Source organism: Castor canadensis, chromosome 6, assembly GCF_047511655.1.
Source record: "Castor canadensis chromosome 6, mCasCan1.hap1v2, whole genome shotgun sequence".
Lineage (NCBI taxonomy): Eukaryota > Metazoa > Chordata > Mammalia > Rodentia > Castoridae > Castor > Castor canadensis.
The window spans coordinates 41,477,549-41,504,591 of NC_133391.1; the positions used below are offsets into that span (position 1 = coordinate 41,477,549).

The window sequence follows — 27,043 nt, forward strand, 5'->3', positions numbered from 1 at the left end:
CCAAAAAATACTTCTTCACCTATCTGAAATTTATGTCCCACATCTTTTTAAATACACAAAAGCTTGTAATGCCCACTTACTTCTTTATCTTTTGAAAGGCCGAGAATTCGCTTTAAGTATAAACAATACCAGCTCTCTTCTCATTTACAGTTGGCCCTCCATATCTGTGATTTCCACATCTGAGGATTCATCTAACTGTGGGTTGAAAATGCTCGGAAATTGTCAGACATGGTGGCACACATCTGTAATCCCAGCTACTCAGGATGTGGGGGCAGAATATCGAGAATTTGAAGGCATCCTGGGAAAAGATAGCAAGACCCTATCTCAAAACCAAAATACAAGCAGAAGTGCTGAGGCATCACTCAGATGTGAGAGCATCTGCCTCACACGTTCAAGGCCCTTGTTCAAACCCAGCACCATAAAACACATGAACTGATAAGGTCACAACTGCCATCTGGCTGAAAAGAAGCATCCAATTTTGGAAACTTCAAGGTGCTAAATAATTGTATCTTAGAATCAAAGAAATTATCCCCATTTTGCAGATGTGGACCTGCAGCACAAAGGCACTTAGACAGAGGACCACACAGTTATTGTCCTAATGAGTGTGTGCTGCGCTGGGGATGGAGCCCAGGCCCTCATCATCTGGGCAAGTGCTCCACCACTGAGCCTCATCCCAGCGCGGCTTAGCCAGACAGTGAACTTGGCAGTTGTGTCTGCTGTTGCCACTATGGGGCCTTCAAAACTGGATAAGGTAGTGCTCTGTGCGCCTTCCTATTTCTCCTGGCAGAAAACTCCCAGGGCAGATCAGCAAATCAATTTGTGGACAGTTCTCATTGGAAGAAAGTTGCTGGATCTAAATTTTGTACTTCTTGACCTGTGCTTTAGGACCACACAGAGCAAGTCGAATGCCTCTTTCATATGCCAATGTCTCAGTTTTGTTTTCCCAGTAATGTGAGGACTGATTGGATTTCATTCGCCCAGCAAGGATTTATTGAGCACTTACTATGTATGAAGCACTGTGCACTGAGCACTTTAGGGAATGTGAAGGTTCACACACAGGGCTCACTCATAAGGAACTCACAAATTAAGAGGGAAATGAGATGGATATCAGAACTGATTCCCACACAAACTAAAGGAAAATGTGAGAATTTAGGTGAAGAGGCAGCAGGAAGACTTCATGGAAGAAGCATCCGTATGTGTGGACTGAGGTCGGACCTATCATTGGTCATTATTCTGCAGCTTACTGAATTTTTAGAGCTGTTTTTCTGGTATAATTTTAGATATTTGGAATTTTTCTTTTTTCTTTTCTTTTTCCTTTTTTATGGTGGTAATAGAGATTAAGGAAATCAGGGCTTTGCACTTGGTATACTTGCAAGTGCTATACCTGCTGAACCACACCTTCGGACCTTTCTGCTTTGTTTTGTTTTGTTTCTTTCAGATAGAGTCTGGTTCTCTTGCCAATTTTACACCACGATTCTCCTACCTCCATCCCCTCAGTAGCTGGAATTATAGACATGAACTGTCACACCCAGCTTGTTTCCTGTTTTGTTTTGTTTTTGGTGGGACCGGGGTTTGAACTCAGGGCTTCATGCTTGCAAAACAGGTCCTCTACCACTTGAGCCACACCTCCAGTTCATTTGTCCTGGTTACTTTAGAGATGAAGTTTCACAAACAGTTTGCCCAGGTTGGCCTTGAACCACTATGTTCCTGAGTTGCTAGGATTATAGGTATGAGTCATCTGTGCCCAGCCTTTTTTTTTTTTTTTCTCTCAGTACTGGGGTTTGAACTCAAGATTTTTCACTTTCTAGGCAGGCATTCTACCACTTGAGCCATGTCCCCAGCCCTCCATCTTGTTTTTGAGATAGAGTCTTGCTAACTTTTATCCTGGTTGTCCTCAAACTGTAATCTTCCTATCTCTGCATCCCAAGTAGCTGGGATTACAAATGTGCCTTACCATGTCTGGCCCTGGGTTTTTTTTCTTTCAGTTTAACTGTTCTATTCAGTACTACTTGAAATTAAGCTTAAATTTTTCACATTCTTAGAAGCACAGTGTCTTTTTGAAAATGGAACTGTAGGACTGGTGGAGTGGCTCAAGTGGTAGAGCGCCTGCCTAGCAAGCATGAGGCCCTGAGTTTAAACCCCAATACCAACAACAACAACAAAAAAGGAAAATGGAACTGTAGGTGTAACCCCAATAAGAGGAAACACAGTGGTTCTGTTCTAGTTAAAACAGCCCTGCTCTCAGCCTTGTGGGAACTGTGTGGCAAAGACCTGAGGGAAAAACTGAAAGTGGTAAGATTTATTTTGTCTCAGGGCTTTGGTCACTTGGCCTGTGCGTAGAGAAGCAGAGCACTGTGGTAGGGAGCTGTGGAGGAGCAAAGTGCTCCCTTCATGGTGTCCAGGAGGCAGAGAGACACAAGAAAGGCTGGGACACGACAAGGTTTATCTTTCCGGGGCACAGCCCAGTGATCCACTCCCCCCAAATGGGACCTACCTCCCAAGCATGAATCCGCCAAGGGATTAATCCACTGATTAGGGCAGAGTTCTGAGGATCCAGTCACCTCCCAAAAGCTGCCAACCAAGCCCTCGACCCACAAGCCTTCAGGGGACATCTCAGATTCAGACCATAGCAGTCCCTCTACAGGACAAGATGAATCACAACCCGTACCCCATTCAGCGCTCACCCTCACACTCACCTGTGTTTAAACACCTGTGTTGATAGAGTGTAATAGCATACACAAAAGTAAGTTACATACACATATAATTAAGTTATTAGCGTGAACATACATGTCAATTATATTGAAGTCAGAAGAGCCAAATTTGCATTCTGGCTGCACCGTTTATCACGCTTCTTTCAAACTGTGTGCGCGTGTACTGGGCATTGGACCCAGGGGAAGCACGTGCTCTACATCAAACTACATACCAGCCCCCTCAAACTTTTCCGTCTTATTGCTCTCACTTAAAAATACGATTTTGATCTCTTAAAATATTGGAAATCTCAAAATGAGGGATATGCTACAAATAGCCAGCCCACATTCATTGAAAAGACCAAGATCATGAAAGGTAAGAAAAACCTGAGGGGGGAAAAATTAGGGCCAGGCATGGTGGCTTATGCCTATAATCCTAGCTATTGTGAGGCAGAGATCAAAAGAATCAAGACTCCAGGCCAGCCTGGGCAAAGTTAGTGAGACCCCATATCAATCAATGAGCTGGGGACAGTTGCGGACAACAGTGATCCCAGCCACAGGCAGGCATAGGTAGGAGAATCTTGGTCCAAGGCTAGTCCTACACAAAAATTCAAGACCCTATCTGAAAAATAACCGAAACCCAAGTGGCAGAGCATCTGCTTACCTGAGTTCAAACCACAGTACCACCAAAAAAAAAAAAAGAGAAAATTCCAAAATGTGAGTAAATATGTAAATTAGCCCTAGTTAATTTCTTGATTTTGAAAATTATGTGGTGGTTATGGAAAAGAATATACTTAAAATACACATACATTGTGCATTTAGGAGTAAAGTGCTACAACTTTCAGACAGTTCTGGAAAAGACAGTTGAGCGAATGTCATAAAATGCCCACCACTGGGAAATGTGAGTGTGGGGCGTTTGCAAACCCTTTGCAGTGCTGCAAGGTTTTTATTAGGTGGAAATCATGGTAAAGTGAGCGTTTTTCAGATGGAGGTACTACACCTGTCTGACCCACATCCCAGAATTTGGGGGAAGAGCAAATAAAATCTTGTGAATGAAAGGGCTTTGTAAACTAATTTCCCTGTACAGATGTGAAACGCGGTTATTCTAAATCCAGCTTCATAAGCTGTCGGGCTCTAACAGAACGAAACACTGGTTTTCATTGCAGTTTTGTAGCTTCTACAGAACGTGAGTGCAGCTCTGTATTGCTCCTCTGAGAGAGGGCTCTTAGGCTCTTCATGGTTCTGCAGGACCCCACACCCCACCTCTTGGTGTCACTGCTTTCAGGAGAGGGGAACCAGTAACCATTAGTAACTTCATTACCTTCTTTTTTGGTGGTGGGGGTGGGTACTGGGGCTTTAACTCAGGGCCTCGCACTTGCTAGGCAGGTGCTCTACTACTTGAGCCACTCCGCCAGCTCTTTTTGTGGTGGGTTTTTTTGAGATAGGGTCTCAGGAACTGGGATCCTCCTGATCTCTATGTCTTGAGTAGCTAGAATTATATGCGTGAGCCACAGCACCCAGCTCAATACCTCATTTCTTGCAGAAAACCTCTATCCTGAAAGTTGTGCCTTGTTCTGTACTTACTGCCTGAGACTAAATGGCTTCCAAATCCCTTGCCAACACTGGAATTTCATGACTTCATGAAAGTGATTCAGAAAGCCGCTGGTGGGGACCTGTGCCACTTGGCCCTGTATCACTCCACAGCTGAAGCATGACACTGTCTTCCTAGTGGATCCACCAGCTGGCCAGACTGAGCTGCACATGATACTTGCTCAGTATTTACTGAATGATGAACCTGAGAAATTGGAATGCAGGGCTTCTGCAGATCTGATTCTTTTCTCATTTTCTGATGTGTTTCTTCTTTTGTGTGACATTTCAGTTTGAACCACATGCAACAGCTTTTTGGTTTGTTTTTGTGTTGTTAAGGATGAAACCCAGGGCCTTGCACATGCTACAAAGCACTGCACCACTGAGCTACACCACCAGCCTCAAACAGCCAGTTTTTACAAGTTAAAAAAGAGGTGGAATAAACTGGGTGGGACAGCTCATGCCTGTAATTCCAGCTCTTGGGACACCTAGACCAGCTTGGGTTACATAGTGAGAGTCTTGTCTCAAAAAGAAGAAGAAGGTGGGGTGTGGTGGCTCAAGCCTATAATCATAGCTGCTCAGGAAGCGGGGATCAGGCAGATTGCTATTTAAGGCCAGCCCAGGCAAAAAGTCCATGAGACCCCATCTCAACAAATAAGCCGAGCGTGGTAACACATGCCTGTCATTCCAGCTATGCAGGAAAGCACAAATAGGAGGATTACAGTCCAGGCCAAAAATAACCAAGGCAAAAAGGGCTGGTGGAGTGGCTCAAGTGGTAGAGCGCCTGGCTAGCAAGTGCAAGAGTCACAGTTCAACCCCCAGTACCCTGAAGAAGCAGAAGTGAGGAGGAGGAGGAGGAATTAAAAAAGAAAGAACAGCAATGATTTCTTGTGTTCCTTGTGGTGCAGTGGTGGTCTGGCTTCTTCCTGTTTGCTTGTTCTGCATTGACAGGTGTGTAGACTTGGGTTGTCCAGACTGCTTTGCTTCCCTTTTCCTCTGAGTGACTTCGCCGCTCATTAAGAGAAGTTCTGGTAAAAGATCAGGAGTGTCTGGCTGACATAATCGCCTTGTGTGTGGCCTGGGAATTATAAGCAGCTCCACCTCCCCTCGGAGCCGAGCACAGTCAGGATGTGGCTGTGTGCAGTTGTTCTTAAGCAAGCAAAAGGAGCCAGAGAAAATTTCCCTATCAGTGGCAGAAGAGAAAACCTATACAGAGTTGTTTAAGTTCCAACAGAAATCTGGAAACTGCTAGACTCTCCGCCTGGTATCATTTTATTCTTTCTTGTCAACACATTCTTTACTTTTTAAATCAATCAGTTTTTGGTGGTACTGGGGTTTGAACTCAGGGCTTCTTACTGGCTAGGCAGGTGGTCCACTGCTTGAGCCATGGCCCCCAGCCCTTTTGCTTTAGCTGTTTTTCAGGCGGGGTCTCATGTTTTTGCCCAGGCCGGCCTAGACTGCAATCCTCTTACCTACTGCCTCCGCTGTAGCTGGGATCACAGGCACACACCACCATGCAGGGCTTATTGACTGAGATGGGGTTTCATGAACTTTTCACCCTGGCTTGTCTTGACACTTGATCCTCCTGAGCTCTGCCTCTCAAGTGTGCTAGGATTACAGATGTGAGCTACCACACCCCGTGACAGGTTTGAACTCAGGGCCTCACACTTGTTCTCACACTTGCTAGGCAGGCACCCTACCTCTTGAGCCACTCCACCAGCCCTCTCTCTCTTTTTTTTTTTCAGTCTCTTTGTGCTTCATTTATTTTCAATGGCCCTCTAAGGATGCAATGATAAAGATTCCACACTTCATGGGGAAAATGTAGAGGATAATAATTATGTACCTTGAACACACACCTTATATATCTTTAAAGGAGTCTTATCCCAAGCTATGCTTATGAAAATATATTATAATAACTTGGGAGAATCTAATGAGTCCGTCGTTTCTACCCTTAGGACAAAAAAGGCAAGAACTTCTAACTTCAACATAGACGCCAGATTAGCCCTCTTATTTTTAAGCCAGTTGCCCGTGTACTACACTGATGACAGGAAGGAGCTGATGCAACTTCACTAGAAAATCTCTTGAAATCATTTCAGCACTTGATATTTCATTGTAATTCCAACAAGCCGAGGATGGGTTTCTGCTCTGTCCTCCTACCTTGAAGACTTCAGATCCATTTCTTTAACATAGCTCCTTTTATTGTTTCTTGCTTATTACAACAGCATGCTCAGAGTCCCGCAAGGGGGGGGGTGTCCTCCCCACAGAGCCGGACACACACGCCCCTCCCCGACTGGCCGGCCGGCCGCTGAGCATGTGCACTCCGGCCCTTTCTTGTGCTGGATTTTTTTTTTTTTCCCCGAGATAGGGTCTCACGAACTATTTGCCTGGGCTGAGTTCAAACAGCGATCCTCTGATCTCTGCCTCTTGAGTAGCTAGGATTACAGGTGTGAGCCACGGTGCCTGGCTGACAAATTCTTTATGTAATACTTCCACTGTGTTGTATTGCAATTCATCCATTCACTTGTGTGCATCCTCCTTGACACTGTGAATGGTAGCAATCTTGTATGGGGCTCAGTACTCATCAGGTAAGCCGTAACTACCTATGTGGGAGAAGAATACAGGATTTAAGGATGTATTTCTATCTCTCAGCCAGTCGGCTCAGGATTTTACAGCTAGTCCTCATAAATTATTTCATTAGTGCCTTAGTTTTTTGTTGGTGGTTTTTTTGTTTGTTTGTTTTTTGGGTACTGGGGCTTGAACTCAGAGTCTACACCTTGAGCCACCCCACCAGCCCTTTTTTTGTATTGGTTTTTTTCAAGATAGGATCTTGCAAACTATTTCCCCGGGCTGGCTTCAAACCTCAATCCTCCTGATCTCTGCCTCCTGAGTAGCTAGGATTATAGGCATGAGCCACTGGTGCCTGGCCTGAACACATTCTGATATAGTGATCTTGAGGCAAGATTCACCTATGATAACATTCCCTGAATCCTCACCCCATGGGAAGGAAGCCTGAAATTGTCTAAAGAGCACATGTTTTGTATGCAGACTGCTCTACAATTTGAGCATTTTTTAACCTCAGTTTCCTTCTTTTTTTTCTTCACAAAACTTTTTATTCCATGAGGTGGCAGGGGTCACTCCATAATTAGTACAGCACATTGGGTGGGGCCCACCTAAGACCCAGAGCTGCGCCTTCTCTGGTCTCAGCTTCCTTGTTCTTAAAGTGGGAACAAAAACACCTACTGTCAGAGTTGGAAGGAAGGGGCGGCTAACATGTAAAGCACAGCTCAGCGTCGGACAGTTAATAAATACCCAGTAATGTCCCTGCGCTCTTTCTCATTTCCATAGCTTCCTGACGGGCTGCAGCTAGAAATCAGTAGAGCACACTCACACACACACACACACACCCCAAAAATAAAAATAATGGCATGTGGACAATAGTCCCTTATGTAGGCAAACTCCCTTCAGATCTCAGTTTTGAAGAGTAAGGGTGAGCTGGGTGCTGGTGGCTCACGCCTGTAATCCTAGCTACTCAGGACGCAGACATCAGGAGGATCGTAAAACCAGTCCAGGCATATACTTCACGAGACCCTATCTCAAAAAAAAAAAAGTACAAAAAAGGGCTGGCAGAGTGACTCAAGCAGTAAAAGCACCTGCCTAGCAAGCATGAGGCCTGAGTTCAAACCCCAATGCTGCCAAAAAAAAAAAAAAAAAGGTTAAGGAAGAGGAGATAACATTGTTTAAGTTGAATAATTAAAAGAATCTGAAGAAAGAAGTAAAATTTCACTTATTAAGAATTACCAGAGGCTGAATCCTGGTGGGTCACATCTATAATCTTAGCTACTTGGGAGGCTGAGATCAGAAGGATCACAATTCGATGCCAGCCAGGGCAAATAGTTCATGAGACCTCATCTGCAAAATTACCAGAGCAAAATGGACTGGAGGTGTGGCTCAAGTGGTAGAGTCTGCTTTGCAGATGCGAAGCCCTGAGTTCAAAGCCCAGTCCCACCAAAAAAAAAAAAAAAATCAGGAATTAAGGAGGAGGAGATTAAGTTGAATAATTAAAAGAACCTGAAGAAAGAAGTAAAAATTTTCAGAATTATCAGAATTAAGAATTACCAGAAAAAAAAAAACGAAGTGAAGAAAGAATTACCAGAGCCAGGCATTCAGGAAGCCAAGCCCAGAAGACTGCTTGAACCCAGGAGTTTGAGACCAACCTGGGCAACAAAGTGAAACCCTCCCTTAAAAAAAAAAAAAAAAGAAATAGGGGCCATTTTGGCCTAGACATTGGCAAAAATGGGCTTTATGCATATTAACACTGCTTAGTAAAAAATGTCCATATGCAGAGAGGATCTGGCTCTGGGTCGCTTTGTCCCTGCTCTGTGTCATGAGACCAGGGACTCAGCTAGGGGCTGCAGGATCTGCTTGCAACACAGCTCTCTCGATGGCTGGCAGGAAGTGCTGGCTGTCAGCCCAGAGTACAGCTGGGGCTAGGGCTGGGCCAAGGTCCTTGGGGAACACTAGCTATCACAGAACACTGAGGGTCTGGGCAGGAAAGGAAGTGGCTGGCAAGCCTCCTGCCTGCTTCACGAGCATCCCAGGCTGAACCATACCGGGTTGGGGGGGTGCAGCATGGACATTGTGACTCCGAGGTCCTTGTTCACAAAAGGGAGGTGGGTGGGGACGCGCTTTCCTTAGGCATGGCCATGATGGTTCCCAGTCTGGGCGGCTTTGAATTTGCCCATGGTCCCCAGGGGACAGGGCATTCTGCTTGCTTCCTGTCTTTTTCTATTGTATGATGGCAGCTGGACAGCCTGTCCAGCCACCACCACTCTACTCACCAGAGAATGAGTCATACAGGCATAAGATTCGGTACTGTCACAGAGCAATTCTGAAAAGCTGACACTGCTGACACAGCCTGGAGGCAGCGGTGTAAGTGCTAACGTGTAACATCGCATTTAATTCTCACAACGTCCCAAGAGCTCGATACTACGGTTTCGTTTTTGAGACAAGGTCCAGTTTTGTTGCCCAGCAATGTCTTGAGCGCCTGGCCTCAAGGGATCCTGGGACTACAGATGATATGCACCACCGCGCCCGACTACTTGCCACTTGAAGCATTTCTTTTTCCTAGTTAAGGAAAGTGCATTGCAGAGGGTGGAACTAACTGGCAATGTTTGCAGTGTCCCAGGTAGGAGCTCAAAAGCCAGGCTTCTGGACGCTACCATGCCACCCTATTGTTTTTCGTTTTTATTTAGATCTTTTTTGGCAGTGCTGGGGTTTGAACCCAGGACCTCCTGCTTGCTGGGCAGGCATACTGCCACTTGAGCCATGCCCCAAGCCTTTTGCCTTGTTTGTAGGATAGGATCGCATGCTTTTTCCACCCTGGGCTGTCCTCAGACTATGATCCTCCTACCTACACCTGCCACATAACTAGGGATAGTTGTAAACCACTGTGCCTGGCTTATTTGTTGAGGTGAGGTATCACTAATTTTTTTGCCCAGGCTGGCCTCAAACCATGATCCTCCTGATCTCCTCCTCCAGAGTAGCTGGGATTATAGACATGTACCACCATGCACACCCTGTATTTAAATATATAATTTTCAGACTGGGGGTATAACTCAGTTGTAGAGAGCACTTGCCTAACACGCCCTGGTTTTGATTCCCAACAAAAAAGTCTAAATATACAATGTTATTAATTTCACACATTCTTACTAGCCCGTCCTGAGGTAGCGTTGCTCTGAGCGCTAAGACTACTCCTGTGAACAAGGCAAATAATGTCAGTACTTACTCACTTCCAGAGGGGAAAGAGTGATAATAGAATTGGAGAGCTGATGTGACGGTGACATTAAGTGACAGTGAGTCCTGGTGAGACTTTTTGTCCAAACCTGAATGACAAGAAAAAGCCAGTAATGGCTGTCTGTGAAAGAGCAATTCTGCCTGGTGTTGAGCTAAACTTGGAACACTGAAGTGTGTGTGTTGTGTGTATGTTTTGAGTTTGTTGTGTGTTGTGTGAGTGTGGTGTGCATGTGGTGAGTGTGCTATATCGTTTGTGTGCATGGCTGAGGATAAACCCAGGGCCTCACATATGCTAAGCACATCCTTCATCACTGAGCTACACCCCTAGCCCAACATTTAAAGAAAAAAATGCTGGTGGTGCTAGAGTTTGAACTCAGGGCCTTGCAATTGCTAGGCAAGCACTGTGCTACTTCAGCCACACCTCCAGCCCTTTTTGCTTTAGGTTATTTTTAGCTAGAGTCTCACTTTTTTGCCTGGGGCCAGTCTGGGACCACCATTCTCCTACCTATGCTTCCTGTGTAGCTAGGATTACAGGTGTGCACAACTACACTCCGCCCTAAAATATTTTCTTAAAAAAAATATGAATATCCTGGTATTAACCCAAAAGCTTATATTATTTTTTCCTAGTTTTATTTTTTCAGCATTAAAATTCTGAATTTATTTCAGCAGACAGTAATTCTGAAAGAGACTTCACTGATCAGAAACTACCAAGCAACCTGTAACTAGGGAGCTTCCACTTTAACCGAGCAAATGTATTTTCCCTGTCTTGCTTCCCTGAACACCTTATAAAAGTTGTCCTCTTGCACCTGTCCTGCCCCAGCAAAGCACTGACCACTGCCAGCCACACTGCCCAGTTCACAAATGGCTCAGACGCCAGAGGGAAATTTGGAGTTTAATTCCAAGTGTTAGGGGACACCCATGAAGTGGACATCCATAAAGGACATAGGCCCTTGGTGATTTTAAGCAGGGAATGACCTCATCTGAATGGAGACTACTGTGTGCAGAATGGAAGGCAGGGAAAGTGTGGACCAGGAACTCAGAGATGGCAGCTTAGTGAAGTTGGAGGCAAGATGACATTTAGAAGATGCATTCACAGAGAATCATAGGAAATCTGAACATGGGGCAAAGCCGGACTTTAGATAGAAGAAGAAAGCAGTCAAGGTCAGCGGCTAGCTTCAGTAGCTGAGTTCATGGTGGCCGTGTTTACTGAATGGGAAGACAGCGTTTGGGGGAATCCAGAGCTCTCTTTGACTGTGAATGTGTGACCTGTTTGACGTCCAGATGGAACGGTCAGTGGCCGGGCAGTCCAGGCAGGGAGCACAGCCAGAGGCATCCAGGCTGGAGCTGCTGCGTCTGCAAGATGGCACAGAAGCATGGGAAGAGGAGCTGAGGGAGAAGAAAGTGAAGGTACTGGGGGGGCCCAGGACGGAGTCTGGACAGCCTGACCTGGAGAGGCAAGACAGGGAAAAGGAGCAAGCAAAGGAAACTGACAAGAGCTTCCTCAGTGTAACAAAATCCCCCAGACAAGCAACTTAGAAAGAGGGAAGGTTTATTCTGACTCACAGTTTCGGAGGTTCCAGTGCACGTCGGGCAGCCCTGTTGCCTTTGGGCCTGTGGCAAGGCAGCATAGTGTGACAGCACAGCAGAGCAAAGCTGGTCACCTCACGGCCAGGAGGAAAGAGAGAGAAAGGAGAGAGGGCCTGGGTCCCACTATCCCCTTCAAGGGTACACCCCAGCTGCTGGAATCCCTCCCCCTACGCCTGCCTCTTGAAGACTCCACCACTTCCCAAAAGCCGGTCCTGGGGACCAAGCCTGCAACACATGGGCCTTCAGGGGACATTCCAGACCCCATCTATAGCAAATGGATAGCGAGGCAAAGAAAGGCTAGCAGGTTCTTTGTCATGGATGGGACACCCTCCCGAATTCATGTTGATTCCCTGTTGTCAGTGGCTGAAGATGTGGCTGCATTAGGAGACAGACTTTTTCAAAGGGGGTGTGGCTCAGCGGTAGAGCACTTGCCTAGCATGTGTGAGGCCTTGGGTTCCACTCTCAGCACAGAAAACAAAAATAAAAGCTGTATGTGCACCCACCTGTAGTCCCAATTATTCAGGAGGCTGAGGCAGAAAATCAGGTGTTTGAGACTGGAACAGAGGGAGAACCTGCCTCAAAAAAATAATAATAATAAGTAAAAGCCATGAACACTTACAATCCTAGCTGCTCAGGAGGTGGAGAAAAAGAGTACAAAAGTTCAAGAGGGCAACTCCGGCAAAAAGTTAGCAAGACCCCCATCTCAACAAACAAGCTGGGCACGATGGTACCACTCTGTAATCCCAGCTACTCAGGAGGCAGAGATCGGGAGGGTCACAGTTAGAGGCCAGTCCAGGCAAAAACTTCTTGAAACCCTGTCTCAACTAATAAAAGCATAGCAGGCACCTGTCACCCTAGCTACACTGGAGACATAAATACACGATTGAAGTCCAGGCTGGCCTGGGGAAAAATTCAAGATTCTATCTCCAAAATAACCAGAGCAAAAGGGTTGAGGGTGTGACTCAAGTAGTGGAACACCTGCCCAGCAAGTGCAAGGCCCTGTGTCAACAAAAAGAAAAAATGCTGAACTGGAGTGTAGTGAAGCAGCATCACTACCTTGGTTTTTTTTGGAGGTACAGGGATTTGAACTTGGGGCCTTGTACTTGCTAGGCAGGTGCTCCACCTCATGAACTGTATGTCCAACCCTTTTTGCATTGCTTGTCTTACAGATAGAGCAGCACTTCGTGCCCAGGCTGGCCTATATTGCAATTGTATTTGTGCTCCCCCACATAGCTGGGATGACAGACATACCTCACCACACCCAGCCATTGGTCTTGTCAAGTTTTTGCCTGGGCTGGCCTCCAACCTTGATCCTCCCCATCTTTGCCTCTTTAGTAGCTAGAATTACAGGCTTCAGCTGCCGCCAACCCAGCCACTCCTTTATTTTTTTGAGTTGGGATCTTGCTGTTTCCCAGGCTGGCCTAAACTCCTGTCCTCCTGCCTCAGCCTCCTGTGTAGCTGGCACTACAGGTGTACAGCACCAGGCCCTGCTTGCCTACACAGGTTGCAAAAGGAGCTTGCTTGCAGAAATGGTGAGGCTGAAGGGGACAAACATGTTAAACAAGAACTCTAGTTGAAGCCCAGTGTCAGAACCTGGACTGGAGTGGGAAGCCACATGGCTGTGGAGATAAACTGCTTATAGATACAACCCAGAAATTTACTGATGATGAACTGGGCATGGCTCAAGAGGCAGAGAGCCTGCTTTGCAAGCCCTGAGTTCAAACCCCACTCCAAACAAAAACAAACAAACAAAAAAGATTTGCTGATGAATTGGGTATGAACTGGGAAGAGAGAAGCTAGAATTTTTCTTTAACTTTATAAAATTTCCAGGGTGATTTTTGTTTCAGTCATACATTACTCTTAACTTTTGGGTGAGCCATCCAAATAGCATTCACCTAATACCAAAGGTGTCCTCAATTAATTAAGATATCTATCAATAAATTTATTTATATAAATAAATAAATATATGTTTTACATATATATATATATATGTATATAATTCTAATATTCAGACACTAGAATTAAAGCCAGTTGGTCAAACCTATTACATGTGTATTTGTATAATTCAGGTCACTTGGTTTTCTGCCACTGGGCTCCTGAACCTAATGTTTCCAATGACTGTTTACATAGGCAAAGGATTTTCCCCAAGTATATTCACCAAGGAATATGCTGTCTGTTCTACAAAGTGGTCTGTTGTTGGCTTTTTTGTTTTGTTTTGTTTTTGTGGTACTGGGGTTTGAACTCAGGGCCTGCACCTTGAGCCACTCCACCAGCCCCTATTTTTGTGAAGGGTTTTTCGAGATAGGATCTCATGAACTATTTGGCTAGGCTGATTTCAAACCACCATCCTCCTGATCTCTGCCTCCTGAGTAGGTAGGATTACAGGAGTGAGCCACGGCACCCTGCTGTTGTTGGCATTTTAGAGAAGGATCCAAATCAGTCTAAGCAAAGTTGTTCATCTAAATTAACATTTTATGTTTCTGACATCTTTCTTCATATTCCTGCACTGTGCTGAGCTGACTTCTGTAGGAGTAAAAGCAGATTTTCCAGTATTTTTCATTTTTTCTTATCAATGATTCCTAAAAGGAATTTGAATTTTAGCAGATTTTGAGGGAAAATGTCAGATTAATCTCTTTTTTGGGGAGATTAGCACATTGTAGCAAAATCTTAGCTGCCTAAGACTTAATATATAGATACTAATTCCCAATTTTCTTTTCTCTCGCTCTCTTTCTTTTCTATTGTGCTGGGTAGTGGTACATCATGATATTTACAAAAGTTCCTACAATATATCAAGTCTATCATGCTTGAATTCACCCCCTCCACCATTCTCAATTTTAAATAGTGGATATTTTGGATAGACATCTTCAGAAAATGTGATAGACATCTTCACTTTCTTTACAGAAGATTGGTATACTTTTGGGGGGGCTTGAAAAGGGCCTCATGCTTGCTAGGCAGGTACTATAACATTTTTGAACCATGCTTCCAGTCTTTTTGCTTTAAGTTATTTGTTTTTTTTAGATAGGGTCTTGCTTTTTACCCAGGCTGACCTGAGACCACAATCTTCCCGTGTAGATGGGATTAGAGGTGCGCGCTCTCATACCTGGTTTATTTGTGGAGGTGAGGTCTCAATAAATTTTTGTCCAAGCTGGCCTCCAACCATGATCCTCCCTATATCTGCCTCCAGAGTAGGTGGGATCATAGGTGTGAGCCGCTGACTATAGCCTTTAGTTTTTTTCTTCTACTTCCTTACTCTTGCATAAGATAATGTGAATTCAGTGGCCATCTTGGCTCCTGAGGTGGCTTTGAGTCTAGAAACCCTGTCAGGTTGGCAAAGCACAAAGGTGGGAACTGGGGCCCCTGAAGTTGCGTAAAGTTGCCATTTGAAGAAGGTCACTAGTACATTTTGGAGTTCTCTGTTATGTGTATCCAATCCCATTCTAACCTATTATCATGATTTTTCTTTTTCTTTCTTTTATTTTTTGGCAGCACAGGGCCTTACACTTGCTAGGCAGGCACTCTAACCGCTTTGAGCCACTCCACCAGCCCCTTTTTTTGTGAAGGGTGTTTTCAAGATAGGGTCTCAAGAACTATTTGCCTGGGGCTGACTTCGAACCACAATCCTCCTGATTTCTGCCTCCTGGGTAGCTGGGATTACAGGCTTGAGCTACCAGAGTCTGACTTTTTTTTCCTTCTGTTGGCTTTTTGCAAGAGTCATTCCTGACTCTCAGTTAGTACATTTACTTAAATCAACTTCTTCAGCGGAACTGGGGTTTGAACTCAGGGCTTCAGTTTGCCAGGCAGGCGCTCTACCACTTGAGCCACTCCCCCAGTCCTAAATCAACCTCTTCTCTTTTTCACTATTCACTGCCATTCATCATTTGTTCAACGATCATAGAGGCCTCTGTCTGCTATGTGCTACAGATATGTACAGACTTGGACATGTCCTGGTGTTGGTAGCAGCCAGCCAGAGCGATGGGGATATGCAAAGGGAACCGAAAATGCAAGATTCTTCAAGGGCTCAGAGAGAAAAGCTCCTACCAGCCCCAATTAGGACCAAAATACCCACCAAGGTCATGGGATGTCACAAGATGTTTTTGAGTCACCCACCCAAAAGTGGGTCATCAGTTTCTGAAACATTCAATCTTTAACAAGATTTTTTCTTTTTTTGCAGTACTGGGATTTGAACTCAGGGCCTCACACTTGCTATGCAGGAGCTCTACCACTTAAGCCACTCTGCCAGCCAACAATTGATCTTTAACTTAGCAAAACAAATACCCAACCACATAAGTTGACTCTAGGGTTTGTAAATCAGCAGACCTACTCTAGCCTAACATGACTTCAGCCTCGTTTCTGATCCTAGGGAGGGACTTAGCGCTCCTAGCCCCTCTGCCCCCATAAAAACTGCTGTCAAGGTAAAAATAATTGTCCTTCCTTATTCTCACTATAGAGACAACCAGCTTTCAGTCTGGGCACTTGTAACTCACACCTATAATCCTAGCTGATCAGGAGGCAGAGATCAAGAGGATTGAGGTTTGAAGCCAGCCCAGGCAAATAGTTCAAGAGATCCTATCTCAAAAAGAAAAAAAAGAAACCCTTCACAAAAAAGGGCTGGTGCAGTGGCTCAAGTGGTAAGAGTGACTGCTTAGCAAGTGTGAGGCCCTGAGTTCAAACCCCAGTACCACCAAACAAACAAACAAACACACTGACTCTCACTTGAGTCTTCAAATGGTCTGAGCCATTGTCTTCTGCAGTCACCTTGGATTCCCTGAATAACAGGGCTGATGAGTAAATATTTTGGGGACAAGATTAAAAATTACTCCCCAGACAACAAAGACCTTCTTACTGTGGCCACCTGACCGATTTTGAGATGAGGATCAGTTGGACCACACCTTTGACCTTCACCTCTGCACCAGAGATGGGCAGAAATGCTCACTCCTCCTCTGTTCACTCACTGGCCGCTGTGTTAATAAACCTTCCTTTCTCTGCCCTTGACCACTGGGGCAAATGGCCCAATGTGACATGTTGCAACTCCTGGAGTTGGGCCTTTGGCCTAGGATTGCGGCTGCAAATTGTAAATAAAATAGCTTTTCTAATTTAAGAACTTTTAAAAACAAATTCAGGGTCTCGTGTTTGCAATGCAGGGGCTCTGCCCACTTCAGTCACACTCCAGACTTTTTTGCCTTTATTTTTCAGATAGGATCTCACTTTTGCCCGGGGCTAGACTCAGACCATGATCCTGCTATCTATGCCTCCTGCATACCTGGGATTACAGATATGCACCACTATGTCCGGTTTCTTTGTTGAGATGGGGGGGCTCACTAACTTTTTGCCCCCTACTGACCTCAAACCTCAAACCTCCTGACCTCTGCCTTCCAAGGGCCTGGGATTACAGACTTAAGCAACCATGCCAGCCCTATTTAAGAACATTTTTGTTGTGAATGACAATATACCTAAAGAAGTGTACACACAGGACTGGGTTTGTAGCTCGGAGCTTCCTAGCATGTGCAAGGTCCTATTTTCCAAAGCTAGCACTGAAAAAAAAAAAAAAAAAGAGGAGAGGAGAAGGAAAAAGGAAGAAAGAAACAAAGTGCAATTTAACAAGTAACTGTGAAAGTGCCACTCATGTAACCATCATCCAGGTCAAGAAATAGAACTTTTGTGTGTGGAGTCCTGGGGTTTGAACTCAGGGCCTCACACTTGCTAGACTGGCACTCTACTCCTTGAGCCACTCTACTATCCCAAGAACTAGAACTTGACTGGAGCACCAGAAGCCTAGCCTGCACCCCTTCTCAATCCTCCTAGTGTAGCACCCTTGTGGATTTCTGTTTAGCTTATTGCAACTGTTACAGTAGGAAAGGGTCTCACTATGTTACCCAGGCTGCCCTTGAACTCCCGGGCTAAAGCCATCCTCCTGCCTCAGCCTCCCAAGTAGCTAGGACTGCAAGCATGCACCACCACACCCCACGCCATGCTGGATTTTATGTAATATTGTTCAGAATTTTACCACCTATATGTGCATCCCTGTACATACCATTTTGTTTTACCTATTTCTGAACTGTGTTTTCATAGAATCATACTCTGTGTATTATTCTGTATTCCTTCTTCTTCTTCTTACATTACGTTGCATGTTAAGATTTAGCCACATGAATGGCACCAGTGAAAACTGTTGAATAAGAAACTTCCATGGCTGGGCTTGGTGGTACACAGCTATACTTCCACCTACAGAAGTGGTTTAGGTAAGAGGATCACAGTCCAGTCCAAAGTCTGTCTGAGGCAGAAAAGTAAGACCCTAATGGGAAAAAAAGAAAATAACTAAAGCAAAAAAGTCTGGGGGAGTGATTCAAGTGGTAGGGCACCTGCCTGGCAAGTGCCAGGCCTTGAGTTCAAAACTCAGGACCTCAAAAATTAAGCTAGGTTGGGCTGGGATTAGCTTGGTGGTACAGCACTTGCCTGGCATGCGCAAGGCCCTGGGTTCAATCCCAGCACCAAAAAAGAAAAGACAAAAAAAAAAAAAAATTAAGCCAGGCACTGGTGGCTCACACATGTAATCCTCACTACTCAGGAGGCAGAGGTTAGTAGGATGGAGGTTCAAAGCCAGCCCAAGTACTATAAAAAATAAATAAATAAATAAAAGAAATTCCAATTCTTCTCTCCTCCATAAAAGCAAGTTGAAAATTGGCTGAAACTGTTGAGATCACTCTTATCAGAATATTCTAGAAACTAGGGCTAGTGGTGTGTCTTAAGTGGTAGAGCAGTTGCCTCACAAGTGCAAGGTCCTAAGTTCAAACCCCAGCACCACCAGAGGAAAAAAAAATCTGAAAATTAAGCAGAAACTTGCAGCAGATTGGAAAGCACTCACTCAAGACAAAATGATGAAATTTCAATAAGAACGAGCTGTTTCATCTTGATCTGTTCCCCAACCTAAACTCCCTGCTAGCTTTGACAACCATTGGGTCACACTGCTGGTGAAGCCAGGAACCTGGGCACAGGGGGCTGGGACTCATCAGAGCCTCATTCCAGCAGAACTGATTCATCTCTCTGCTGCTGCAGGAAGACCCCAGTAGTAAGGCTGTCCTTATTTGATCTGACTAGGATCTTATTTAGGGTTGAGGCATACCCATATCCCTTCCCTACACTTTGTTGAAAATATTTGTTTGTTTGTGTTTTTTTTTTGCAGTCATGGGGTTTGCACTCAGGGCCTCTAGGCAGGTGCTCTACCACTTGAGCCACTCCACCAGCTCCCCCTGCCTTTTTTGCGGGGGAGAATATGGTGTTGTTGTATTCACTTAGCAATAGTAAATCACAGATTGAACATAGACAGTGAAGTGACTTAGAAGTAATTTTGGTTTCTTTTTCAGAAAGAGAGATCAGAAGGATTTTTTTTTCCAGAATAATAGCCATCAAATACAGTAATGGCAAACACTCTGAAAATATTGAGTGTCTCAAGCCATTTATTTTGTGATGGGTTTTTTCAAGATAGGGTCTGGAAAAATATTTGCTCAGGGTTGGCTTCAAACCTCAATCCTCCTGATCTCTGCCTCCTGAGTAGCTAAGATTACAAGCATGAGCCACCAGTCCTTTGTTTTTGAAAAAAAGACATTTTTGTTTGCTTAAGATAGCTATATGGGGAGTTTCATTACAACATTTCCAAGTATATATGTATTATATCCCAAATTGGTTCATTCCCTCCAGTTTTCTCCTCTCTTTTAGTCCTCTTTTTACAGTGATTTCAACAGGTTTAAACATTCTATATTCATTATTGTATAGAGAGTACATTAACCACATTCACCATCTTAACTTCTTTCTTCTACCCTCCCCCTCCCGTTAGTGACTTACCCTTAGCGTTCATCACAAAAATTTTAAACTGGGCATGATGGCACACATTATAATCCCAGCACTTGGGAGACAGAAGGGTGGCGAGCTTAAGACCAACCAACCTGGGCTACATAGCAACAGCCTATTTCAAAAAAAATGGGGGGAGGGCAGAATTTTCGTATGTATGTATAATACAGTGTGAAGTACAAAATCTGAGTAGAAAAAGATGAAACCATGTAAAGAAGTCCATTGGGCCTGTATCTGCACACTGTGACAATAAGCCAGGAACTCTCACTTCCTTTCTATTGATTTGAACTTCACGCCCCTGTGAAAGGTCATCTCTTTGTGTACCCCACCTCCACTTCCAGAAATATGATTGGAACTTAGTCTGTTTCCAGAGTTGTTTTGCTTTTGGGTTGCCTTTATTGTCTCATTCTGCTGACGAGGGTACTCATTGGATTCTTATTTAGCACAATCTTAGGCAGAAAGGAAGCCATCCACAGTTTAAAATAAAAAGCAATATATTTACAATAAAAAATGAGGGAACATTTGTGTTCGCCAAAAGACTTCCTAACATTCTTTCAGTGTGCAAGTTTGACCTGCTAGGAATGGCGGTTGTCAAAGAGAATTAGCTCTTAGATTAAATGACAACTGGAAAAAGCAGTAGCAAATGAAGACTGAAAGGAGGATTCAGAAAGGCAGTTGGGAGTGGGCATTTGGAAGGAGGTGGTTGCAAATGGTTCTCTAACATAACAGTTGGGAGTAGGTGGTGCATGAGACAAGGAGGTCTCTGAAAGAAGTGAGCCACGCCAGGCACAGTGGCTCACTCACTCCTGTAATCCTAGTTATTTAGGAGGCTGAGGTAGGGAGGATCACAGTTCAAGGCCAGCATGGGCAAATAGTTCATGAGACCCTGAGGCAGGTTAAAGTAGGGAAAGTTCAGGACTCACAGAAAAAAAAATTCTCTCTCAGATCAACCATGCTTTGGCTCAGGAACCACCCTCACCTGGCTGGGAACTGCCCAGGCCCCTCCCCACTCCTTGATTATTGAACAAGAATTATCTGGTCCGCCCCTTCCCATAGGTTATCATAGGTTTTAAAAGCACCTGAAGGGCAGAAATACTCCCTCGGTTTGCAGCTTCTACCTGGGCCTTACCATGCTTCCCTTTGTATTTCTCTTCCCTAACCTTTAATAAACTCCCTTTACACCCATGTGTCCTGCCATGAATCCTTTCTGGTGGGATATGAAGAATTTGGAATTCTTCTGATCACAGACTGCACCAGCGCTGTTAACAACCCCATCTCTAAAATAGCAAGAGCAAAATAGTCTGGAGATGTGGCTCAAGTGGTAGAGAGCCTGCTTTGCAAGTATGAAACCCTATGTTCAAACCCTAGACCCACAAAAAAAGAAAAAAACAAGCAAACAACTGAGTTACTCTGAATGGGACATCACAGTGATCTGAATGTTATATCAGCTACTTTTCTCACCAGTAACCAAAGCCAGGCATGTCCCTTGCTGATATTTTGAGTCAAAATAAATATATATAACTACTGCCTTTCTATGAAAATAGAATATACTAAAGTGGACATATGTAAGCAATATATTTATGCCAGGAATCTTTGCCTGCTTGTGTTATAGGGGAGATGTCTCTTCAAAGTCAAGGTGTATGTATATTGAGGTGGATTGATGTACAGGTATCACCAGGTTTTCTTCATGGAATTTAATCTTTGCACATGCAAAATGTAGATTTTTGAAATATGAACAGCAATCTGTCTTGGTTAGAGAAAAAAAGATCTATGTCTTTACTTTCATTGAGGACTAATATGTCTTTTGGGACAACTGTGAAGTAACCAATGTGTGCTAATTTAATCAACATTTTATTTGTTTCATGTTATTGGAGAAATAGAAAACATTGTAGGGAAAGACATGGTGTTTTTAAAATGGTATGATCATTAAGGCAGAAAGGACTGCCTTTCTCTACAGTGTGGGAATGCCATAACTAAGATAAAAGCTACTAAACAGAGCTTAGAATTGTGAACTTGGGAGCAGGTATGACATTTAGTGTTCAGGGAAGGTTAGTACATTCACCTTTGGTTATGGGTAGCCAAGGAAAGATAGGTCAGAGTCAAAAAAAAATCTATAAGCCTGATGAGGGAGCTGGTGGAGTGGCTCAAGTGGTAGAGCACCTGCCTAGCAAGTATGAGGTCCTGAGTTCAAACCCTAGTACTGCCAACCCTCCCCCCTAAAAAAACCCCTGAGATCTTTTGAAAATACTATGTATATTACATTATATTATAATTTATTAAAAGTACAATTTGGTGGCTGTGAATAAATAGGGGGAAATGATCGATTTTTCTCATCTTTCCTATAAAAATGTGCAGAGAAGTTTAAAAGTACAGTGCTTAGCAGGAACACCCCATAGCTGGCGTCCTCTCTATAACTGGCTTCATTGTCTTAGAAAGAAACTTGGGGCTGGGTGCTGGCTACTCGGGAGGCAGCAATCAGGAGGCTAGCCAGGCAAATAATTCGGGAGAACCTATCTTGAAAATACCCAACATAAAGCAGGGCTGGTGGAGTGGGTCCAGTGGTAGAGTGTCTACCTAGCCAGGCAAACATGAGGGCCTGAGTTCAAACCCAAGTACTACAAAAAAAAAAGGAGAGAGAGAGAGAAAAACTTGGTAATTTTATAAAAAGAAAAAAAAAATCTTTTAACTTTTGACGAGTCTCATTTTGAGACTACAGAAAGAGTAATTAATCACAAAACATGGAAAGAACACCCACAAAGCTTGAAACAATGCAAATGTCAAATTTAGTTTATTCAGTCATTTACTCATTCAGCAAAAAAATTTACAAGTGCCCATTATGTGCCAAGCACTAGTGGTAATAGGAAATTAGAGCCCCTCGTCTCTGTGGGTGTAGCTTGGTGTTGCGGGCTTGCCTAGCATGGCAAGGCCCTAGGTTCCATCCCTGGCACCACAAAGAAAAAAAGGATAAGGAGACCATATAAGGCAGGTTAGCTTCCAAAGGAAGATTCAAATTAGACTGTCTGGAAAAGAAACTATATAAATGAGTATAGTACATGCATACATATAAATATATACATATGGGATATTAGATGGAGAAAAGTAAAACAACATGGGGAAAGGAAGTATGTGGGGAAATAGCTAGAAGGACATAGAAGGCTCAGAATGGTGCCATGTGAGACCTGAAGGAAGGGAGGAAGCATTGCCTGGAAGCTGACTGAGGGCTTCCCATTCGAAGGAACTTTTTTTTTTTTTTTTGGGTGGCACTGGGGTTTGAACTCAGGGCCTCACACTTGGTAAGCAGGTGTTCTAGCACTTGAGCCACTCCACCAGCCCCTTGAAGGAGCATTCTTGAAGTGGGAGCATCCTGGCTATGGTGGAGGAACAAGGAACTCAGTACAACCGGAGGAGAATGAGCTAGGAGGAGAGTGGATGAGGTCCAAGTATCAACAAATAGAAATCATCTTGAAGGACGCTCTAGGCCACTGTAAGAATTTGGATTTTACTCTGAGTGAGATTGGAAGCTACTGACCTAGCTTTTCTATGGTTAGGGGCAGGGAAGAAGAAAGCCCAGAGACCAGTGAAAACTAATAATCCAGGCGAGAAATGATGGTGGGTTGAGTCAGTGTGGTTAGGATGGAGTTGATGGGCGTGGTTGGGGTCCAGACATAATCTGAAGGGAATCCAACAGGATTTATTAATAAATTGAATGCAAGAGAGAGCAGTTAAGAAGGACTCCATGTTTGGTCTCCATAACTGGAAACATGAAGTTGCCATCTACTAAAATGGGGAAGATGTAGGAACAGCAGGGCCTTTTTTGTTTTGTTTGCAGTACTGGGGTTTGAACTCAAGGACCCCATGGTTGCTAGGCAGGCACTCTACCACTTGAGCCACTCCACCAGCCCTTTTTGTGTTGGTTATTTTCCACATAGGGTCTTGAGAACTATTTGCCCAGGGCTGGCTTCGAACCTCGATCCTCCTGATCTCTGCCTCGTGAGTAGCAATGATTTCAGGCATGAGCCACTGGCACCTGGCAGGTTTTTTAATATAAGGAATTTTAGATGGCTATGAGACACCTGTAGCAGCAAAGTGGTATCTCACACTCTCTGCCTGTACCACATCAGTGCATTGCAGATGCCAAGACTTCCAACCACCAGCACCTCTTGGCCTAGGGTCTTTCTCACATTAGGACAATCATGAAGAAAAGCAAGTAAGGCACATGAGAGAGAGAGAGAGAGAGAGAGAGAGAGAGAGAGAGAAAGGGAGGTGTATCAACAGAAACTCTCTGCCTGCTTTGCCTTGCCCTGTTTTCTCCCTCTCCCCCCTCTTTTTTTGCAGTACTGGGATTTGAACTCGGGGCCTATACCTTGAGCCACTCCACCAGCCCTTTTTCACAAAGGTTTTTTTTTTTTTTTTGAGATAGGGTCTTACGAACTATTTGCCCAGGCTGGCTTCAAACCACGATCCTTCTGCTCTCTGCCTCCTGAGTAGCTAGGATTATGAGTGTGAGCCATGGGCACCTGGCCTTTTTCTTAGTGAGACATTTTCAAGGTCTCGTTCTGTTGCCCAGGCTGGCTGTAACTCCTGGGATCAAGTGACGGGAGCAGTCATCAGGTATGCAGTAGCTGAGACCACAGAGGCAAGTCCAGAGCCTTGCTGTTTCCTACCTTTGAAATATAGTGATTGACATTGCTGTAGCCATGAGAGAAAGAGCAAGAGTGGCCAACTCAGAGCCCTGGCATTGTGGGAACAAGCCAGCTTTAGCAACCACCTACCTCTGGGAAGCCTGCTGTGTGAAGGAAACCAGTAATTCTATTTATAAACCAGGTAGCCGCCTACTGCTGTTAAAAGCATTCCAAATGGATTCACCCACCGCTCAGGAACAATAGTGGCCAACCTTAACGGAGCACTAACGGCAAGCATGTGAGCCATTACTACTTTAAGCACTTACATACATCCTTGTTTTATCTACTCCTTGGAATAACTTTATAAGTTAATTCCCTTTTCACTGCTTTTTGTTTTGTTTTGCAGTACTAGGGAAGGAACCCAGGGCTTTCAGCTTGCTAGGCAAGCACTCTAGCACTGAAGCTATGCCCCAGCCCTTTTTATTTTTGTTGTTGTCATCTTTGAGATAGATAGAGTCTCTCATTAACTTTTCTGGGCTAAACTGGAACTCAAGATCCTCTGGCATTTGCCTCCCAAGGAGCTGAGGTGTATGCCACCACACCTAGCTGATTGTGTGTGTGTGTGTTTATGGGACCGGAGTTTGAATCTAGAGCGTCACTCTACTGCTTAAGCCATACCTCTAGCCCATCTTGCTCTGGTTATTTTTGAGATGGTGTCTCGAAAACTATTTGCCTAGGCTGACCTCGAACTGTGATCTTACCTATCTCAATCTCCAAAGTAGCTAGGATTACAGATAGGAGCCACTGGCACCTGGCTTTTTTTGTTTGTTTGTTTTTTTCAGCACTGGGGTTTGAACTCAGGGCCTCATACTTGCTAGGCAGGCGCTCTTACAGCTTGAGCCACTCTACCAGCCCTGCTTAGGCTGTTTTCAAACTCCTGGTCTTGTGGCTTAAGTCTGAAAATCTCTGCCAAAGGCATGGATGCCAGCTGATGGGCTTTTGAGAGGTGACTGGATCATTAGAGTGCTAACTTCATCAATGGACAGACTAAGTACTGATGAATTCCCAGCTGAGCAACTACAGGAGTGGGGCCTGGCTGGAGGAAGTGGGTCATTGGCCAGGGGGTGGGGGTTTCTCCAAAGGGTATATGTTGTCCCTGGACCCTTCCTCTTTCCATTGCTCTCTGCCTCCTGGATGCCATGAGGTGAGCAGCCTCCACTGCCACCCTGCCATAAGGTCTGCTTCACACAGGCCCAAAGCAAAGGAGCCAGCCAACCATGGACTGAAACCTCTGAAACTGTGAGCCAAAAGAAATCCTTCCTCCCTTAAGTTGTCTACCTCAGGTATTTTGTCACAGCATTGAAAAGGCTGACTAACACCCTGGGGCTGAAGTGATCCTCCAGCCTCAGCCCTAGGCATATGTGGAGCTATGCCAGTGCATTGGCTTCAGTTAGTTGCTAATATTAACTCTGTGTAAGTCAGGGAATTGGGCGTGGGGAAACATGGCATAGGCAGTCCTTCTCCAGATCCCTTCCCCACACTACTCTGCTGTGCTGCCTTCCAATAGCGGTGGGTATATAATCTGACAACTCCACAAAATGAAGATTTATCTGGTATCAGAAACTTCAAACACACAGGGCAAAAAAAGCAAGTTTTAGTTACTGTCCTATTATGTTAAAAAATAAATGATAAAGGGGGTCCAAAACTATTCCTTTGCCTGCAAGTTCTAAACCAGAAGTGATCAGAAGTGGTACATCTAATTAGCATAGAGATAGCAGCACCCTCTCTTGGGACCCCTTCTAGCACTAGGAGTTCTACTCTTCACTACTCTTCTATTTCAATAAACTCTTTCACAAAGAAGGGAGAAGGAGCCAGGCACTGGTGGCTCACATCTATAATCCTAGCTACTCAGGAGACAGAGATCAGGAGGATTGCAGTTTGAAGCCAGATGGGGCAAATAGTTTGCAAGACCCTATCTTGAAAAAAAATCATCACAAAAAAAGAGCTGGTGGAGTGGCTCAAGGCATAGGCCCTGAGTTCAAAATCTGTACCACAAAAACAAAAAGAGGAAGAAAGAAGAAGAAGAAAGAAGAAGAAGAAGAAGAAGAAAGGAGGAGGAGGAGGAGGAGGAGGAGGAGGAAAAAGAAGTGTCAGAAGTAGATGGTGTTAGATGACATTTGGGCAGGAAAAAGATACATGGGAACATAATTGACTTCATTCCTCCCAGCAGCACCTGATACATTTCCCTGCTTCTATTTATAGTAAAAAACAAAAAAAACAAAAAAAAAAAAACCTCTGGTTGGGTGCCTGTGGCTGACGCCTGTAATCCTAGCTACTCAGGAGACAGAGATCAGGAGGATTGCGGTTCGAAGCCAGTCCAGGCAAATAGTTTGCAAGACCCTATCTCCACAAAACCCATCACAAAAAGGGCTGATGGAGTGGCTCAAGGTGAAGCCCTGAGTTCAAGCCCCAGTACTGCCCCCTCTCCAAAACAAAATCTCTGGCTAGGAACATGTGGCTCATGCCTGTAATGCTAGCTTCTTGGGAGGCTAAGATCAGGAGGATCATGGTTCAAGGTCAGCCTGTGCAAAGAGCTTGTGAGACCCACCCCCCATCTTCAAAATAACCAGACCAAAATGGGTTAGACATTTGACTTAAGGAGTACAGCTCCTGCTTTGGAAGCATGAAGCCCTGGGTTCTAATCCCAATCTCAAAAAAAAAACCCTCTAAATAATTGCTAGTACTTACAACTTCTATTCCACCAAACCCATTCTCTCCTGAACCAATCAAACTTTCAACCAACCACCCCTATGAACTGTTCCTATTGACCAGTGATGTCTAATCACTAAATCCAATATCAATTAATTCTTAGTTCTCATTTTATTGGTTTATCAGCAGATACAACATACATAGTCTTCAGTCTCT

At 44.5% G+C, this 27,043-nt stretch overlaps 1 long non-coding RNA gene across 2 annotated transcripts in view; it reads left to right on the forward strand.

Moving 5' to 3' along the window:
• The window catches only part of LOC141424084 (uncharacterized), a 38,908-nt gene that overhangs the window by 6,124 nt on the left and 5,741 nt on the right, over positions 1 to 27,043 (forward strand). The window lies entirely within an intron of this gene.